Genomic DNA, 22,412 nt, shown 5'->3' with positions numbered 1-22,412 from the left:
TTGCATTGCCATGCCATCTGCTTAGATTAGACATGCTTTGTGTGAATGCCTCCTGTTTGCTTTCCATATCAGATATGTGCATTATGCAATGCCATGTTTTTCAGCCAGTTATCATATATGTGAATTATGCACCGCCATTGAGCCAGGCATCATATATGTGAATTATCTCATGCCATCTTTTTTCATTACGTATTCCATTTGTTGACAATCTGTGTATATTGAACTACTCTTCATGTGTATCAGCCATTTGAGCCGGTTATGGAAAAATCTGGAGTGAAAACAAGGTCTTCTGAGCAGGCAATGGTACCTGTTGAAGCATATATCTCGATGGTTACAGGGAGCTCCTCAGAGGAGGATTCAGAGACAGATGACCGGTCCTATATCTCACCTGAGGTGTATGCTCTAAGCTGCAATGTTTATATTTCTCATATGATGCATATGGTGTCTTGCATTGCTTAGTTTAGACATCATATGCACAATATTGAATTCTATCTGCTTAGTTTAGAGATCATACATGCGAGTGCCAGCTGCTTAGTATATGAATCAATTATGTCAATTATATCATGCCATCCTGTATACTTAGACAACATGTATGTGAATTATTTCATCCCAACCTATTTTAGAAAGACATCATATAGTTTTGTCATGTCATCCTGTTTAGGTACTCATCATATGTTGAATTATGCCATTATATCTTGTTAAGTTATCCATCATATATCTGAAATGGTGTCATGCTATCCTGTTTAGTTAGGCATCATATATGTGAAACTGTGTCATGATGTCCTGTTTGGTTAGACAACATATATGTGAATTACCACATATGTCTATCATACAATGTCTATACGTTCAATTTCTTTTCTTGTTTATCAGCCATTTGAATTGGAGGGGGTGATGGCAGTATCTAAGGGAGCAAAAACCCGTTCTTCACAAAATACAGTGCTACCCGTCGATGCAGATAGAACCATGGTTGTACTGGCCCACAAACTAGCCCCACCACACATAATTGAGACTCTTCCAGATTGCACACTTACACCGTTGGGCAGAGAACCAACTACAACCCATCTAACTGCAACCCCAGCGGATAGTAACCCACTTATAGTTGACAAAGCACCATGTCCACCATAGAGTACCCCCACACGAGCAGTTTGTAAAGCTACTGCAGTGCCCAAAGCACGAAGACTACCACAGCTAACCCAAACTCCATGTTTAAAGCAGAAGAGCAACTGTTCTCAGGTCAGATTCCGTAGCTATGGTCCATACTCCTTTGCTGTTGCATCACTGTATTTACTCATACCAACTACTTCAAATTTGAAGGATCCAATTGAAACTCAAATGGTGCAACAGGTATGTTTTAAACCTATTTCTTTAACTGGATTGCTGTTCTAACTTCTTGCTCTATGTTGATTTCAGTTTAAGTTGTATAAACAGTTATGTTCTCATGTGATGCACATTACAAGTGTTGCCAATGTTGTGTAGTTTCTCACACTTATATTCTATCTATGCTGCTATGTCTTAAAAATATATGAGTTGAGCTATGTCTCTATCTTGATTAGGGAACATAAACTAGAATGACATGGACAATACATTGACCATAGTACATAGATATATGTTTGTTTCATGTTGTTATCCTGTCCACCTTACTACTGAACCGGTTTACCAAAATGAGTTTCGTATACTACAAGCTAAACCTGTGATGTGTCTGCTTGTTTCTCTTGTAGTATGCAAACAGAATATTGGAGAAGAGCACCCCACTATGCAATGGTAGAGAAAGTAAGACAACCCTGTTGGTCTCCAAGAAAGGTGATAAAAACGATCTTGTAGGCAGTGAGAAAACCCCACAGTCCTGCATTGATGTAGTGTTCGAGTTACTGGCCAGTACCGCTGGCACAAGCTCTTCGAACTCGCTGCCTGAATCACTTCGGCTTCTTTAGTATCAGCTACAAGCTGAAAGGCATCAGTCAGTTGTGTTGCGGCAAGAAGCCGAAGGACTGAGAAGTCCCTGTAGAATTCAGATGCGTACTTTCTTGTGCAACAGCAAGCGTTGGAGGATTTAAGCGCCAAACAAGAGAAAGTTAATAAGCTTGCTAAGCATCTTGCCAGCATTATGGGTACCCAGGATATTGTTTCTTGAACTCTTCTAAAGTGGTTTCAGTTCTGGACTTGTTTTGCTGCGGCGTTTATATGCTGCTTTATTCCCTATATTTGCACTGGTGGCGAACTTTGATGCCCAGTGGATGTAATATGTGTAATAGCCGTGATAGCCTAGCATAAGTTGCTTGCTTATTTATTTCCTTGTTGTCTTGTTTATTTGTTTGCTTGTAGTCAGTGTAGTTCTTTTTTTGCGGTTTGCTAGTGGCTGCAATAACCTATTTTTTAAAACCAGGCCACAATAAGCATGGGCTAATATTTACTATAGTGACACTGGGCCTCCTACGGGCCGTAGAAACTGTGGGTCTTCTACGGGCCGTAGAAACAGTACGCCTTCTATGGGTCGTATCATCAATGGGCCTTATACGGGCCATATGATCGATTAGCCAAACATGGGCCAATAACAGGCCGCATTATGGCTGTAAACGGGCTAGAGTGGAATCATCCGTTCATGGGCCAACGATAACGGGTCATCGTTAATAGGCCGTATTTGATGACCCCATGAAAACGGTCCAATGTATTAACGGACCACAAATGGGCCGACTGTAACCACGGGCTGAATTTGGCCCACAAGCAGAAAATAACAGTAACAGGCCGTAAGTAAACGAATGCTGGAAATGAGCCCAAGAATAAATGGGCTCTGAGAAGGCCGAAAGATAACATGGGCTAGAAACGGTCCAATGGAATAACGGGACGTTAATGGGTATAAAGTGATACACTGTTCATTACAGGCCAGTTTCACCACGGGCCGTTAATGGGTGTAAAGTGATACACTGTTCATTACAGGCCAGTTTCACCATGGGCCGTTAATATGCCAAGAGTTACATAGGGCCTCATATGGGCCAAAGACGTCATGGGCCATACATGGGCCAGAAGTGAAAACGGGTTGGAATCATATTGGATGGCCCAGATGACGCTTTTGTGCCTAATTCGGAGAGGGCGTAACGGGCCTTGGGTTAGCGGGCTATAAATGGGCTATATGCGAACAGGCCATTAACAAGCTTTCCATGGGCCGGCCTGCCACCTTTTGACCAAGTCAAACAGGCCGGCCTTTTCACAGGAATGGGCCTCTGTTGGGCCGTGCCACGTGTCGACGTATCATAGGCGCCTTCTGTCCAATGAGTGGATGACATCTGTCCCAACGATGAGCCGACACGTGTTTCCTCCAGCCAATGATGATTTTACACATGGAAAATCCCCATTGGACGGGGCTATTAATGGGTTATCGAATCCAAAACCCAACCAGATAGCTTAACGGCGTTCCGTTATGGTGGATGCCACGTGTCGGTCACCCTTGACGAAAGCACTTCTGTGACGCGCGATTTATCGTCATGGAAGTGCACACTTCCATGATGACAATTTTGGTAATGTCATGGAACACTTCTACGACAGCACAGGTATGACTATCTTGATTCTGTCATAAAATCGTCATGGATGTACATGCATGAAAAAAACACGACCTACTGTGACAAACACGTATCATCACGGAAGTGTATTTTTTTTGTAGTGAGTGTTGTGTTCAATTTTGGAATTTTTCGGGGTTCGTTTGGACATTTTCATACATTAACTGGGTTTTCCAGGAATTTTATGTGCATAATTCAAATTTGAACTACATGCACATTCTAGTGCATATAAATTGGTTGAAAAATCAAATATGTGTCCTTGGGTGCATGCTTAGTTCCCATGCAAGAAATGGGAATGAATTTAAAACACCCTTCCACCGTCACTCGGCCGCAAACATTGAGATACCTGGTTTTTAAGTTCTAGTAAATCCAAAACTCATCTGAAATTCATGAAACTTGGCATGCTATCATGGAGCAGCATCAACATGTCGTCGTAAAAAAAAATTCAGCTTCCCCAGTTTAATTCGGTTTTTAAATATAAAACACTCATCGCAAACATTTTAGTTAGAACAACCGTATGAAAATCGACACCTTCCCCAGGAAGCCAAGGGAAAATGTGCCGAGCAGGATTTGTGCAGCTCTTGATCGCAAACGTTTTAGATAGAACACCCGTATGCAAAGTGAGAGCGGCGCAAGATTTGTGCATCCCTTCAATGCAAACGGTTGTTTTGGATGACCCGTGTGCAACCACGTACAAACAATTATTGGGTATGTTGCCATTTGTCAAACTGGAAAGATTTACATTTGTTGATCTAGTAACATTGACATTTGTTAATCCTTGTAACACTATGATTTGTAAAAATATGCAGCTAGAAATCATTAGCATTATCTAATTTTTGCAACTAAAATTCAGTAATTAAGCATAGATTTCATTCATTGACAGATTCTGTTTTTATTGTGTTGTTTGCTTATTTTGATGAATCTATGAGTAGCATCGGAGGGTATGAACCATAGAGAAGTTGGAATACAATTGATATTACACCAATATAAATAAATAATGAGTTCACAACAGTACCAAAGCGGTGATTTATTTTCTTATACTAACAGAGCTTACGAGTTTTCTGTTAAGTTTTGTGTTGTGAAGTTTTCAAGTTTTGGGTAAAGATTCGATGGACTATGGAATAAGGAGTGGCAAGAGCCTAAGCTTGGGGATGCCCATGGCACCCCAGGTAAAATACAAGGACACCAAAAGGCCTAAGCTTGGGGATGCCCCGGAAGGCACCCCCTGTTTTGTCTTAGTACATCGGTAACTTTACTTGGAGCTATATTTTTATTCGCCACATGATATGTGTTTTGCTTGGAGCGTCTTGTATGATTTGAGTCTTTGCTTTTTAGTTTACCACAATAATCCTTGATGTACACACCTTTTGAGAGAGACACGCATGAATTGGAATTTATTAGAATACTTTATGTGCTTCACTTATATCTTTTGAGTTATATAGTTTTTGCTCTAGTGCTTCGCTTATATGTTTTAGAGCACGGCGGTGGTTTTATTTTATAGAAATAATCGATCTCTCATGCTTCACTTATATTATTTTGAGAATCCTTTAGAACAACATGGCAATAATAAAAAAACTTTCATATAAGTGCATTGAATACTAAGAGAAGTTTGATACTTCATGATTGTTTTGAGATATGGAGATGGTGATATTAGAGTCATGCTAGTTGAGTAGTTGTGAATTTGAGAAATACTTGTGTTGAAGTTTGTGATTCCCGTAGCATGCACGTATGGTGATTCGTTATGTGATGAAGTCAGAGCATGATTTATTTATTGATTACCTTCCTTATGAGTGGCGGTCGGGGACGAGCGATGGTCTTTTCCTACCAATCTATCCCCCTAGGAGCATGCGCGTAGTACTTTGTTTCGATAACTAATAGATTTTTGCAATAAGTATGTGAGTTCTTTATGACTAATGTTGAGTCCATGGATTATACGCACCCTCACCCTTCCACATTTTCTAGCCTCTCTAGTACCGCGCAACTTCCGCCGGTACCATAAACCCACCATATACCTTCCTCAAAACAGCCACCATACCTACCTATCATGGCATTTCCATAGCCATTCCGAGATATATTGCCATGCAACTTTCCACCGTTCCGTTTGTTATGACACGCTTCATCATTGTCATATTGCTTTGCATGATCATGTAGTTGACATCGTATTTTTGGAAAAGCCACTGTTCATAATTCTTTCATACATGTCACTCTTGATTCATTGCATATCCCGGTACACCGCCGGAGGCATTCAAATAGAGTCATATTTTGTTCTAAGTATTGAGTTGTAAGTAAAAAAGAAGTGTGAAGATCATCATTATTAGAGCATTGTCCCAGTGAGGAAAGGATCGTGGAGGCTATGATTCCCCCACAAGTCGAGATGAGACTCCGGACAAAAAATAAAAATAAAATGAAGAAAAGAGGCCAAAAAAAGAAGGCCCAAATAAAAAATGAGAGAAAAAGAGAGAGAAGGGACAATGTTACTATCCTTTTTCCACACTTGTGCTTCAAAGTAGCAGCATGATCTTCATGATAGAGAATCTCGTATGTTGTCACTTTCATAAACTAGTGGGAATTTTACATTATACAACTTGGCTTGTATATTCCAATGATGGGCTTCCTCAAATGGCCCTAGGTCTTCGTGGGAAAGCAAGTTGGATGCACACCCACTTAGTTTCTTTTGTTGAGCTTTCATACACTTGTAGCTCTAGTGCACCCGTTGCATGGCAATCCCTACTCACTCACATTGGTATCTATTGATGGGCATCTCCATAGCCCGTTGATACGCCTAGTTGATGTGAGACTATCTTCTCCTTTTTGTCTTCTCCACAACCACCATTCTATTCCATCATAGTGCTATATCTATGGCTCACGCTCATATATTGCGTGAAGATTGAAAAAGTTTGAGAATATCAGAAGTATGAAACAATTGCTTGGCTTGTCATCGGGGTTGTGCAGATTTAATATTTTGTGTGATGAAGATAGAGCATAGCGAGACTATATGATTTTGTAGGGATAACTTTCTTTGGCCATGTTATTTTGGGAAGACATGATTGCTTAGTTAGTATGCTTGAAGTACTATTATATCTATGTCAATATTAAACTTTTATCTTGAATCTTTCGGATATGAACATTCATGCCACAATAAAGAAAATTTTCATTGAGAAATATGTTAGGAAGCATTCCACATCAAAATTTCTTTTTTATAATTTACCTACTCGAGGACGAGCAGGAATTAAGCTTGGGGATGCTTGATACGTCTCCAATGTATCTATAATTTTTGATTGCTCCATGCTATTATGTTATCTATTTTGGATGTTATTGGGCTAATTTTTACACTTCTATTATATTTTGGGACTAACCTATTAACCGGAGGCCCAGCCCAAATTGTTGGTTTTTTGCCTATTTTAGAGTTTCGCCGAAAAGGAATGTCAAACGAGTCCAAACGGAATGAAACCTTCGGGAGCGTTATTTTTGGAACAAACATGATCCATGAGACTTGGAGTGGACGTCAAGCAATCAACGAGGCAGCCACAAGGCAGGGGGCGTGCCCACCCCCCTGGTCGCGCCCTCCACCCTTGTGGGCCCCTCGTTGCTCCACCGACGTACTTCTTCCTCCTAAATATATGCATATACCCCCCAGACATCCGGGAACATAATAGATCGGGAGTTCCGCCGCCAGAAGCCTCCGTAGCCACCGAAAACTAATCTAAACCCATTCTAGCACCCTGCCAGAGGGGGGAACCCCTCTTCGGTGGCCATCTTCATCATCCCGGCGCTCTCCATCACGAGGAGGGAGTAGTTCACCCTCGATGCTGAGGGTATGTACTAGTAGCTATGTGTTTTATCTATCTCTCTCATGTTCTTGAGGTGGTACGATCTTGATGTATCGTGAGCTTTGCTATTATAGTTGGATCTTATGATGTTTGTCCCCCTCTACTCTCTTGTGATGAATTGAGTTTTCCCTTTGAAGTTATCTTATCGGATTGAGTCTTTAAGGATTTTAGAACACTTGATGTATGTCTTGCATGTGCTTATCCATGGTGAAAATAGGATATCGCGTGATCCACTTGATGTATGTTTTGGTGATCAACTTGCGAGTTTCGTGACCTCGGGAACTTATGCATAGGGGTTGGCACACGTTTTCATCTTGACTCTCCGGTAGAAACTTTGGGGCACTCTTTGAAGTTCTTTGTGTTGGTTGAATAGATGAATCTAAAATTGTGTGATGCATATCGTATAATCATACCCACGGATACTTGAGGTGACATTGGAGTACCTAGGTGACATTAGGGTTTTGGTTGATTTGTGTCTTAAGGTGTTATTCTAGTACAAACTCTATGATAGATTGAACGGAGAGAATAGCTTCATGTTATGTTACTACCGACTCTTGAATAGATCGATCAGAAAGGAAAACATTGAGGTGGTTTCGTACCCTACCATAATATCTTCATTCGTTCTCCGCTATTAATGACTTTGGAGTGACTCTTTGTTGCATGTTGAGGGATAATTATATGATCCAATTATGTTATTATTATTGAGAGTACTTGCACTAGTAAAAGTATGAACCCTAGGCCTTGTTTCCTAGCATTGTAATACCATTTGTGCTCACTTTTATCATTAGTTACCTTGCTATTTTTATATTTTTCAGATTACAAAACCTTTATGTACCATCCATATTGCACTTGTATCACCATCTCTTCGCCGAACTAGTGCACCTATACAATATACCATTGTATTGGGTGTGTTGGGACACAAGAGACTCTTTGTTATTTGGTTGCATGGTTGCTTGAGAGAGACCATCTTCATCCCATGCCTCCCACGGATTGATAAACCTTAGGTCATCCACTTGAGGGAAATTTGCTAGTGTCCTACAAACCTCTACACTTGGAGGCCCAACAACGTCTACAAGAAGAAGGTTGTGTTGTAGACATCATTTATCCATATTTGGTTGTTAGGTTTCTTTTTTTAGCATTTGTCCAGTTATCAAGCAGATGCCTTGTTTATCTTTATCTGCTTGTTAGGTTGGTTATAGTGAGCATTTGTCTAGTTTTCAAGCATATGCCCTGTTTATCTGTATTTGCTTGTCCAGTTTTCAATGGCTATATTTGGTTGTTATACTGGTTATTTATGCCATGTTTATTTAAGTCATTCACAAAGTGTTGTTCATGATGTGCAAGTCAGAACGGTGCCGCTCGACTACGTCAATACCAGTTTGAAGGGCTATATTTGGTTCCACTTATTCCTGGTGTAGTTAACACAGGCCCTGTATTTTAGTTTTACACATTTATCCAGTGTGATGTTTAAGCATTACCTACATTCTATTCATTTTCAACAATACCAGCTTGAATTGCAATATTTGATAGCTGTTAAGCCTGCTGTCGGTGCTACCTCTTGAGCACTGCGTTGGTTTTCCCTTGAAGAGGAAAGGGTGATGCAGCAAAATAGCGTAAGTATTTCCTTCAGTTTTGAAAACCAAGGTATCAATCCAGTAGGAGACTACACGCAAGTCCCTCGTACCTACACAAACAAATAAGAACCTCGCAACCAACACCATAAAGGGGTTGTCAATCCCTTCATGGTCACTTACGAGAGTGAGATCTGATAGAGATAATAAGATAAATATTTTTGGTATTTTTATGATATACATTGAAAGTAAAGATTGCAAAGTAAAATAGATTGGAAACTTATATGATAAAAGATAGACCCGGGGGTCATAGGTTTCACTAGTGGCTTCTCTCAAGATAGCATAAGTATTACGGTGGGTAAACAAATTACCGTCGAGCAATTGATAGAAAAGTGCAGAATTATGAGAATATCTAGGCATGATCATGTATATAAGCATCACGTCCGCGACAAGTAGACCGAAAGGATTCTGCATCTACTACTATTACTCCACACATCGACCGCTATCCAGCATGCATCTAGAGTATTAAGTTCATAAGAACGGAGTAACACATTAGGCACGATGACATGATGTAGAGGGATAAACTCAAGCAATATGATATAAACCCCATCTTTTTATCCTCGATGGCAACAGTACAATACGTGCCTTGGTGCCCCTGCTGTCACTGGGCAAGGACACCGTAACATTGAACCCAAAGCTAAGCACTTCTCCCATTGCAAGAAAGATCAATCTAGTAGGCTAAACCAAACTGATAATTCGAAGAGACTTGCAAAGATAAAAAATCAAACATAAAAGATTTCAGAGAAGAATCAAATATTGTTCATAGATAAACTTGATCATAAACCCACAATTCATTGGATCCTGATAAGCACACCGCAAAAAGAATTACATCGAATAGATCTCCAAGAAGATCGAGGAGAACTTTGAATTGAGATCCAAAGAGAGAGCAGAAGCCATCTAGCTAATAACTATGGACCCGAAGGTCTGTGGTAAACTACTCACACATCATCGGAGAGGCTATGGTGTTGATGTAGAAGCCCTCCGTGATCGATTCCCCTCCGGCGGACCTCTGGAAAAGGCCCCAAGATGGGTTCTCTTGGGTACAGAGGATTGCGGCGGTGGAAATAGGGTTTTGTGGTGGTTCTAGATGTTTTTGGGGTATATATATATATATACATATATATATATATATATATATATATATATATATATATATATATATAGGAGGAAGAAGTAGGTCGGTGGAGTTGCGAGCGGCCAACGAGGGTGGGGTGCGCGCCCAGGGGGGCAAGCGCGCCTCCCTGCCTCGTGGCCTCCTTGCTTCTTTCTTGACATCTACTCCAAGTCCCTTGGATCATGTTAGTTCCAAAAATAACTCTCCCGATGGTTTTATCCGTTCGATATTCCTTTTCTAGAAACACTGAAATAGGCAAAAAAGACAAAAATTTGCACTGGGCCTTGGGTAAGTAGGTTAGTCCCAAAAATAATATAAAAGTGTATAATAAATCCCATTAAACATCCAAAACAGATAATATAATAGCATGGAACAATCAAAATTTATAGATACGTTGGAGATGTATCAAGCATCCCTAAGCTTAATTCCTGCTTGTCCTCGAGTAGGTAAATGATAAAGACAGAATTTTTGATGTGGAATGCTACCTAGCATAATTCTCAATGTCATTTTCTTTATTGTGGCATGAATATTCAGATCTGAGAGATTCAAGAAAAAAGTTTAATATTGACATAAAAATAATAATACTTCAAGCATACTAACTAAGCAATCATGTCTTCTCAAAATAACATGGCCAAAGAAAGTTCATCCCTACAAAATCATATAGTTTGGTCATGCTCCATTTTCGTCACATAGGAATGCTCTCATCATGCACAACCCCAATGACAAGCCAAGCAATTGTTCAATGCTTTAGTAATCTCAAACTTTTTTCAATTTTCATGCAATACATGAGCGTGAGCCATGGATATAGCACTATGGGTGGAATAGAATATGATGATGCGGTTTATGTGGAGAAGACAGAAAAGGAGAAAGTCTCACATCGACGCGGCTATCAACGGGCTAGGGAGATGCCCATCAATTGGTGTCAATGCAAGGAGTAGGGATTGCCATGCAACGGATGCACTTGAGCTATAAATGTATGAAAGCTCAACAAAAGAAACTAAGTGGGTGTGCATCCAACTTGCTTTCTCACAAAGACCTAGGGCATTTGAGGAAGCCCATTGTTGGAATATACAAGCCAAGTTCTATAATGTAAATTTCCCACTAGTTATGAAAGTGACAAAACAAGAGACTCTCTATCAAAAAGATCATGGTGCTACTTTGAAGCACAAGTGTAGAAAAAAGGATAGTAGCATTGTCCATTTTTTGGCCTTTCTTTTTTTGGCCTTTCCACCCCTTTTTTATTTGGGACAATGCTCTATTAATTATGATCATCACACTTATATTTATTTACAACTCGATGATTACAACTCGATAGTAGAACAAAATATGACTCTATGTGAATGCCTCCGACGGTGTACCGGGAAGGGCAATGAATCAAGAGTGACATGTATGATAAACTATGCATGGTGGCTTTGCCATAAATACGATGTCAACTACATGATCATGCAATGCAATATGACAATGATGAAGCGTGTCATAAATGAAACGGTGGAAAGTTGCATGGCAATATATCTTGGAATGGCTATGAAAATGCCATAATAGGTAGGTATGGTGGCTGTTTTGAGGAAGATATAAGGTGGTTTATGTGTGACAGAGCGTATCATATCACGGGGTTTGGATGCACCAGTGAAGTTTGCACCAACTCTCAAGGTGAGATAGGGCAATGCATGGTACCGAAGAGGCTAGCAATGATGGAAAGGTGACAGTGTGTATAATCCATGGACTCAACATTAGTCATAAAGAACTCACATACTTATTGCAAAAATCTACAAGTCATCAAAAACGAAGCATTACGCGCATGCTCCTAGGGGGATAGATTGGTAGGAAAAGACCATCGCTCGTCCCCGACCGCCACTCATAAGGAAGACAATCAAAGAAAACCTCATGTTTCAAATTTGTTACAGAACGGTTACCATACGTGGATGCTACAGGACTTGCAATCTTCAACACAAGTATTTCTCAAATTTACAACTACTCAACTAGCACAACTCTAATATCACCATCTTTATATCTCAAAATAATTATCAAGTATCAAACTTCTCATAGTATTCAATGCACTTTTTATGAAAGTTTTTATTATACCAATCTTGGATGCCTATCATATTAGGACCAATTTTATAACCAAATCATATTACCATGCTGTTCTAAAGGACTCTCAAAATAATATAAGTGAAGCATGAGAGATCAATAATTCCTATAAAATAAAACCACCATCGTGCTCTAAAAGATATAAGTGAAGCACTAGAGGAAAATTATCTAGCTCAAAAGATATAAGTGAAGCACATAGAGTATTCTAATAAATTCCGGATTCGTGTGTGTCTCTTCGAAAAGGTGTGTACAGCAAGGATGATTGTGGTAAAAAAATAAAAGACTCAAATCCAAGCAAAACACATACTATCATGTGGTGAATAAAAATATAGCCTCAAGTAAAGTTACCGATGAACAAAGACGAAAGAGGGGATGCCTTCCGGGGCATCCCCAAGCTTAGGCTTTTGGTTGTCCTTTAATTTTACCTTGGGGTGCCTTGGGCATCCCCAAGATTAGGCTCTTGCCACACCTTATTCCATAATCCATCAAATCTTTACCCAAAACTTGAAAACTTCACAACACAAAACTCAACAGAAAATCTCATGACCTCCGTTAGTATAAGAAAACAAACCACCACTTAAGGTACTGTAATGAACTAATTCTTTATTTATATTGGTGTTAAACCTACTGTATTCCAACTTCTCTATGGTTCATACCCTCCGATACTAGCCATAGATTCATCAAAATAAGCAAACAACACACGAAAAACAGAATCTGTCAAAAACAGAACAATCTGTAGTAATCTGTAGGTTTTGAATACTTATGTAACCCCAAAAATTCTGAAATAAATTGGTGGAAGTGAGTAATTTGTCTATTAATCATCTTCAAAAATAATCATCCTAATCCAACTCTCCAGTAAAAAATGGCAGCAAATCTCATGAGCGCTAAAGTTTCTGTCTTTTACAGCAAGATCGCAAAAACTTCCCCCAATTCTTCCCAAAGGTTCTACTTGGCACAAACACTAATTAAAAGCATAAAACCACATCTAAACAGAGGCTATATGAATTATTTATTACTATACAGAACCAAAAAGCAATAAACAAAAATAAAATTTGGTTGCCTCCCAACAAGCGCTATCGTTTAACGCCCCTAGCTAGGCATAAAAGCAAGAATAGATCTAGGTATTATCATCTTTGGTTTTAATTTTTTTAGCGGAGTCATGCTCAAATCCGGGAGGTTCTTTATGTTTCCCTTCATATTCGGAAATTAATAGATCTAAAGAATCCAACCGCTTATTGCAAAGGGTAATTAACATATTCATGCGGTGAAGGTTTCCGCTAACACTCTTAAGAGGTTCAAGAGACTTTTGTAAAAAATTTGTTACATCACAAATCTTCTCAAAAACTTGTGTCTCTTCCTGGGTATGATGTGGCCCCTTTTTTTGAGGTAGTGTTCCCACTATCCCATCTATGATTTCATGAACAAAACTGGGATCCGTTTTAATAAAATTTCCTTTGGCAACGCAATCCAAGAGTTGTCTATGGGAAATATTTAGTCCAACATAAAAATTGCGAAGTAAAATTCTAAAATTCACCTCTAAGGTGCAATGAGGATAAGATTCCATCATCCTAAACCAAGCATCTTTTAAATTTTCTCCTTGTCTTTGTTTGAAGTGAAGAACTTCAAACTCGGGAGACAAAGGGGCAGATAAGGGACTAGCCATGACGGCGAAGCGAACACTCTAACACACGGACACAAGAGGCGAGCGAAAAAAGAGGCGAACAGAAAAAGAGAGCGAATAAAACGGCAAGGGTGAAGTGGGGGAGAGGACAACAAGAGGCAAATGGGAAATAATGTAATGTGAGGGATAAGAGTTTGTGATGGGTACTTGGTGTGTCTTGACTTGTGCGTCGATCTCCCCGGCAACGGCGCCAGAAATCCTTCTTGCTACCTCTTGAGCACTGCGTTGGTTTTCTCTTCAAGAGGAAAGGGTGATGCAACGAAGTAGCATAAGTATTTCCCTCAGTTTTGAGAACCAAGGTATCAATCTAGTAGGAGACTACACGCAAGTCCCTCGTACCTACACAAACAAATAAGAACCTCGCAACCAACGCCATAAAGGGGTTGTCTATCCCTTCACGGTCACTTACGAGAGTGAGATCTGATAGAGATAATAATATAAATATTTTGGTATTTTTATGATATAGATTGAAAGTAAAGATTGCAAAGTAAAATAGATTGGAAACTTATATGATAAAAGATAGACTTGGGGGGCATAGGTTTCACTAGTGGCTTCTCTCAAGATAACATAAGTATTACGGTGGGTAAACAAATTACTATCGAGCAATTGATAGAAAAGTGCATAATTATGAGAATATCTAGGCATGATCATGTATATAGGCATCACATCCGCGACAAGTAGACCGAAATGATTCTGCATCTACTACTATTACTCCACACATCGACCGCTATCCAACATGCATCTAGAGTATTAAGTTCATAAGAACAGAGTAACACATTAGGCAAGATGACATGTAGAGGGATAAACTCAAGCAATATGATATAAGACCCATCTTTTTATCCTCGATGGCAATAATACAATACGTGCCTTGCTGCCCCTGTTGTCATTGGGGAAGGACACCGCAAGATTGAACCCAAAGCTAAGCACTTCTCCCATTGCAAGAAAGATCAATCTAGTAGGGCAAATCAAACTGATAATTCGAACATACTTGCAAAGATAACAAATCAAACATAAAAGATTTCAGAGAAGAATCAAATATTGTTCATATATAAACTTGATCATAAACCCACAATTCATCAGATCTCAACAAACACACCGAAAAAAGAATTACATCGAATAGATCTCCAAGAAGATCGAGGAGAACTTTGTATTGAGATCCAAATAGAGAGAAGAAGCCATCTAGCCAATAATTATGGACCCAAAGGTCTGTGGTAAACTACTCACACATCATCAGAGAGGCTATGGTGTTGATGTAGAAGCCCTTCGTGATCGATTCCCCCTCTGGCGGAGCTCCGGGAAATGCCCCGAGATGGCATCTCTTGGGTACAGAAGGTTGCAGCGGTGGAAATATGGTTTCGTGGTGCTCCTGGATGTTTTGGGGGTATTTGGATATATATAGGAGGAAGAAGTAGGTCGGTGGAGCTGCGAGGGGCCCACGAGGGTGGGGGCGCGCCCAGGGGGCAGGCACGCCTCCTTGCCTCGTGGCCTCCTTGCTTCTTTCTTGACGTCTACTCCAAGTCCCATGGATCATGTTTGTTCCAAAAATAACTCTCCCGAAGGTTTTATTCCGTTTGATATTCCTTTTCTGCGAAACACTGAAATAGGCAAAAAAACAGCAATTTGCACTGGGCCTTGGGTTAGTAGGTTAGTCCCAAAAATAATATTAAAGTGTATAATAAAACCCATTAAACATCCAAAACAAATAATATAATAGCATGGAACAATCAAAAATTATAGATACGTTGGAGATGTATCAATCGGTAACATTGCCTTCCATTTTATATCTGCTTTAATAGCATGCTGAAACCAACACATTCAAGCTATCATTTGGAGATGATGTTGTTTACCTTTGCTATATTTGTTTGATGTTAAGGTTGATGTACTTATCATGCCTTTCCACTAATTATGGGGGACAACAATGGCAGTGGCCACCATTTCCCACCGAGGTTAGCTTCATCCCTCGGCTTCTACTCCCGCCGTCGTTCCATAATGTAATGCATATAGATCCAGGCCTGGACAGCAGTTAGCTTCTAATATTGACTTGTTGCTTGTAGGTACATATGCCCTTGGCAAGGATCCACGCATCCACCCTTTTTGCGTACGGGCAATGAGATATTGATGAACAAGCATCAAGTGAGGAAACTGATAAGGATTATTAGCAAAAAGATATGAATGGTGGCAAGGAAATTTTTTGTTTATGGTCTATCCAACACAACAGTGAGCTATAGGATGGTAACTACAAACTCCACAGCCTTCTCTTTTTACTTCCCATAATGAGTTGTTAGACAACAATGTCTGAATCTTTTTCGTTCCTAGTGGTTCCCGAAGCAGTTCACTCAAGATTACCTCGCAAAGTACATGATTGGTGGACACGCGATGAAGGTTAAAGTATTTCATCCAGACTACAATGAACATCGAGAAGTCCTAATGAAGACAGTGAAGGATGGGTGGGAAACCATCACAAGGGGTTGGCCTAGAGTCGTGCGCGCATTACGCAGGGAGTAGGGTGCAATATGGGCATTCCGCTTCACCTTCTCCAGCAACCAGAATGTCTTTCGCCTCTCTCTTTACAGTCTTTAGTACAACTGTGTTTCATCATTCTTTACTTGGTACTTTTGTAGTTCTTCAGTATATGTACCTGTGCATCGAATTATGCATTCGTGGTTGAACCTATATTTGTAATAAACATGGTTGGATATGAAATAAGTGATTGCCTAGTTTCATATTCAAAACATGTGATTTTTAAATTAGGGATTACACTACAGACGGTTTGTGTCGGGGATATACCCCGCGGTATGACCCGGCCGGACTTGGCGACTCACTAGTGACCTGCCCTAACTTGGCGACTCACGAAGTGACCCGCCCGGATCTCTCCACTCACTAATGACCCAGCTGGGCCTGGTGACTCATTGGTAACCCAGCAGGTGGGTCAGAGGAGCGACAAGACCCGGTGGCCCAGAAGGCGGTTCATGGAAGGCCGACTCATGTTATGGTAGGCCGGTTTAAGGCATAAGGAATATTCTCTTACAAAGCAAGACTACGACTCCACTTGTAATAGAGTAATCCTAATCCTACTAGGACTCCACATGTAACCCGTCCCTTCAACTTATATAAGGAGGGGCAGGGAACCCCAAGAGGGACAAGTTTTCACAAGTTAGGTTTAGATAGACAAGTCAATAGCTCTCGAGATAGAGCACCTCTCTAATCGTGATCATCATCATCAATATCAATGAAGCGGGATGTAGGCTTTTACCTCCACCGTGAGGGGCCGAACCTGGGTAAAAACATCACGTCTCTCGTCCCAGTCAACCCCTCTCAAGCTACAACATAGATGTGTTGGCCTCACGACTAAGTCCTCGCACTAAGGACATCTGCCGTGACAAATGCACGACAGTTGGCGCCCACCGAGGGGCTCATGCACGGTGGTGTTGAGTTCTTGGAGGGATCTCTTCTAGGGATCAAGAAGTTTGCAACTTTTTAGATAAAGAAGAATCATTGGGAAAGTATTTACATCGTATTCAAGAAGAGCAGGCAGATCAAATACCCGTACAAGGTTTTGAATTAAAGAAATATTAGGTTTGCGTGGAGCGCGCCGCCGCAACTAGATGATCCGTCGAATCCAGATCGATTTCTGTTGAGGTATCATTAGAAACCAAGGCGAGGCTAGTTGTCTGCTCAAGTTCCGAGATGATAAAGCTAGTTATGGGGAGATTGGACAAAGTCGCTGCTACTACTACTCATCACCTGATGGAAACAAGAGGATATTATCAACCATGGACTAGTACTACTAAGGAAACAGAACCGGTCACGACCTCCGCCCCTACGACCATGGCCTCGCCCACAAGCCGGCCACCATCGACCCATTGTCTTTGTGGTCCTGCTGCCAGCCGCCACTGGCGCCTCTGCAGCTGCTGCCGCCTCGACGTTTCGCCTCTGCATTACTCCGCTGTCAAGCCGCCACTTCTGCTATGGTTGTCCCGGGTCGCCAGCCTCGCCTCGCCTTGGGCCACCTTGTGGTCATCGCCGGCGCCTCCCCGTTGCTCCACCGTCGAGCAGCCGCCTCTGCCAAACTCGCCCCAACGGACTGGCCGATTTGCTTTCTGCTGTCGCTCCGAGCCGCCCGCCTTCAAGCCACCTCCGCCTCATTGCTTCGACAGCACAATCACGACCTGGAGAAGGACCCGAACATGATTGGTAAAAACTCCACAATTCGGAGGAGGCTCGGCCATGGCTCATGAGCGCCTCTGCCACCACTAGCGCAGACTGGCCCGGCGCCCTACCTTGTCAGTGGCCACCCATGCGGCCTCCCACGCAGGCATCTCCCCCGCCCTCTGCCTCTATGCCTCCACTACTACTGCGGCCATGGCTTATTTGAGTCGCCACCCACTACTGCCTCTAAAGACGATGGCCACACCTCTTACCTACTCTACTGCAGCAGCCGCCGTCATAAGCCGCCTGTGCCCTGAGGCCGTAAATGAAAGCTCAAATGGCCAAGGCGTCTGTTTGTGCTATTGTCTCTACATTATCACATAAGGGGTCAACCGAGTTGCTGCTACTTGCAGTTGCGCATACTTCTACTGCTCACTTCAAATTCCAAGGAATTTCCATAACGTGGGAATCTGCAAACCAACAGACATCAGTCATAGAGTGGACGTCTGATGCTAATTGAGCGAAGCCAATTCAGTTACGGAGTAGTGCTGAATTGAGTATTGTCTACGTAAAGGCCAAGTCGACAAGGCACTTCAGATTTTTTAATCCCTCAAAACTGCTATATGCACATCAGGATGGCTACCAAGAAAGAAACAAAAAAGGCAAGGGCTAGCTAATTGTCGTGTATCACGTGGAAGCCTGGCACAGTATTACAAGTACTATGATATTCATAGAGCAGTATTTTGTCTATTTTTTCGGCCATACTAGATCCAGCATTATGCATCATCAAGGTCCTCGTTCATTCGACCAAATATATCAGGTGAAATCTATCCAGTCAATTTTTATTGATGCATTTACCTTTTGAGAACAGTTACTCTGGCTTGCGATATTTGTTATGCAGGACAATTTTTCACTGCAAGAGCGATGACCAATGATGCTTGATGAATATATGTGCAAACCGCTGCCTCTGCGGCCCAATTTTCATCAACACGACGTGGCTAAATCACCCGTTCGCGTGGCTTACCGCACTTGTGATTGACTCGCCCGCACCGGCTTACAACGCCGCGGATGACTCATCTGTCCATGCCCGCAGCCCGCTCACCCGTGGCCATACCGTCTTTGATGTTGTGGTCGTCTTTATCGTCCGTCTATCATGGTCTGGTCTACATCAACGCATCGGGCCGCACCTATCTGCATGAGTTGTTTATTGAGTGCAAGCAAGTCACTGCTCGGGTAGCCTGGTTTTTCTTCCAACAATTTGGAGGCAAGTTATCATATATTTTCAGCCGCCTCCGCACTGGATGGTTCAATGGGCAGGCGCACAAGTTGCCACCACTACAGTTTGGTTAACTTCAAGCAACCAGTTGGGATGAACCATTGGCCGAGTTACTGACACAACTCATACGGGAACATTTATAACCCGTCAGAGTGTGACGCCCCCGATTTGACCGTACACTAATCATATACGCAAATGTGTACGGTCAAGATCAAGGACTCACAGGTTGATATCACAACACAACTCTAGACACTAATTAAAATAAAACAAGCTTTATATTACCAGCCAGGGGCCTCGAGGGCTCGAATACATAAGCTCGAAAACACAAGAGTCAGCGGAAGCAATAATATCTGAGTATAGACACAAGTTAAACAAGTTGCCATAAGATGGCTAGCACAAACTAGGATACATATCGAAAGAGGCGCAGGACTCCTGCCTGGGATCCTCCTAAACTACTCTTGGTCGTCGTCAGCGGCCTGCATGTAGTAGTAGGCTCCTCCAGAGTAGCAGGAGTTGTCGTCGATGGTGGCTTCTGGCTCCTGGACTCCATCGTCTGGTTGCAACAATCGGGTATAGAAAGTGGAAAAGGGGGGAGCAAAGCAACCGTGAGTACTCATCCAAAGTACTCGCAAGCAAGGAGCTACACTACATATGCATTGGTATCAATGAAAGGGGTAGTATATGTGGACTGAACTACAGAATGCCAGAATAAGAGGGGGATAGCTAGTCCTATCGAAGACTACGCTTCTGGTAGCCTCCATCTTGAAGCAGTAAAAGAGAGTAGATGGTAAGTTAACCAAGTATCGTCGCATAGCATAAACCTAGCCAGCGATCCTCCCCTCGTCGCCCTGTGAGAGATCGATCACCGGGTTGTCTCTGGCACTTGGAAGGGTGTATTTTATTAAGTATCGGGTTCTAGTTGTCATAAGGTCAAGGTACAACTCCGAGTCGTCCTTTTACGGAGGAGCACGGCTATTCAAATAGATCAACGTACTGCAAGGGTGCACCATATTTCCCAACACGCTTGATCCCCTTTGGCCGGACACACTTACCTGAGTCATGCCCGGCCTCGGAACATCAACACGTCACAGCCCCACCTAGGCACTACAGAGAGGTCAGCACGCCGGTCTAAATCCTATGAGCGCAGGGGTCTGGGCCCATTGCACACTTGCACGTTTCGTACGCGGCCGGTGAGTAGACCTAGCTACCTCCATTACAAAGGAAGTTGCGTTACGCGGTCCAACTCGGCACGCGCCGCTCAGTCGCTAACGTCATGAAGGCTTCGGCTGATACCACGACCTCGAGTGCCCATAACTGTTCCCGCGTAGTTGGTTAGTGCGTATTGGCCAGTGTCCAGACTCAGATCAATACCAAGATCTCGTTAAGCGTGTTATCTTGAAGTAACCGCGAACACCGACCAGGGCCAGGCCCACCTCTCTCCTGGGTGGTCTCAACCTGTCCTGTCGCTCCGCCACAAAGATCCACACAGAGGGCTGTCGGGAAAGTATGTGCTTTCAGCCCCCAATTCGTGAATCAACCGCGGGTACTCAACGAGCCGACCCGACTTTAGTCACAACATGTATCATGTGTAATATGTATAGTGTATACCCGTGATCAACAGCCGACGTGATCACGGCCCGATAGTATAGCATGGCAGACTGACAAGAATGTAGGGCCACTGATGATAAACCAACATCCTATACTAAGCATTTAGGATTACAGGTAAGGTATCAACAACTGTAGCGACACTGATAGGCTATGCATCAGAATAGGATTAACGCAAAACAGTAACATGCTACACTACTCTAATGCAAGTAGTAGAGAGAAGAATAGGCAATATCTGGTGATCAAGGGGGGGCTTGCATGGTTGCTCTGGCAAGTAGGAGTCGTCAGCAACATAGTTGGCTGGGGCACCAACAGCGTCGTCAGTCTCATAGTCTAGTAGAGAGAAGAGGGGGAAGAAACAATGTGATGCGGAGCATCCCAAGATCATCCCCATGGACGCACCCACACCTCCAACGGCACCACTTGGACCAATGACACGAGCCCGAGCCAAAGCTATCGAAGATAAGGTGAACTCACTCCTCTCCGAACTTCCACTTTATATGCATGAGACATGGCTACTACCTAAGTCCGAGGTGTTGTGCATGATGAGGTACCAGGAGGGTCCTCCTGAAGATGCGCATGAAGATGTACAAGTCCCCAAGTCCACGGATGAGGAGAACCAACAGAAGGAGCCAAGAGCATCTCCCAGGCCTCGGACATCTGGCCCGTGGAGCGACTTCCTCGACAGCAACCCAGCCGCAGAAGGCTATAGGCCCCGGACATCCGTCCCCGGCAGCCCAGACATCCGGCCCCTCCCGAGCGCCCGGACATCCGGCCACTGGCCCAGAAATCTGGCCCCTCCGAACCCGAGAGCAACAAATGTCACCGCTCCAGCCTGGACATCCGGCGTCGCCTGAACGCCCGGACGTCCGGCCTCCCTGTCTACGCACAGTAAAGGGCCGAGGCCCGTGTATCCCCTTCTCCCCCTAGACTATATATACTCTATCCCGTACAACTTTCTAGGGTTAGCGTTGATTTAGCTCATACCTAGAGATAGAGCTTCGCTCATCCACATCGGATCTACTCCTCGTGAGAGACCGCGGCCTCTTCGGAGAAGATCCCTTTGGATTCAAGACCTTCTTTCAGAGAAGAACTTCAAGACCTCCTCACGGAGAAGATCGGATACCCTTGTATCGTCCTTAGTTGTCCGTGCATTCGTGTATCGTTCTATGTATCCGAGGATCTAGCACATGTGTGACTTGTTCTTGTTAGTTTGAGTGTTCCTCTTGTGTTTCCCCTTGTGTTTTCCCTTGTTTCCCTCTTTGTGTTCCACGTGTTCTTCGCGGGATTCGCTCCTTTCGTGAAAGATCGGGCGATTAGGGTTCTACCCTACATCATCTTAGTATTAGAGCCAGGTTGATCATGATTTCAGAGCCTCCCTGTTGTGTTTCTAGCCTAATTTTGTTGTTTTTTGTCCTAATTCGAAAATTCCCCACCAAAAATAGCCCCAAATTTTTTTTGTGATTTGTTGGTGTGTTGAGATTTTG

This window comes from Triticum dicoccoides, chromosome 3A (genome assembly GCF_002162155.2).
Source record: "Triticum dicoccoides isolate Atlit2015 ecotype Zavitan chromosome 3A, WEW_v2.0, whole genome shotgun sequence".
NCBI classification, from domain to species: Eukaryota; Viridiplantae; Streptophyta; class Magnoliopsida; order Poales; family Poaceae; genus Triticum; species Triticum dicoccoides.
The sequence above is the reverse complement of the archived record's forward strand: the minus strand, read 5'-3'. Positions refer to the sequence as shown.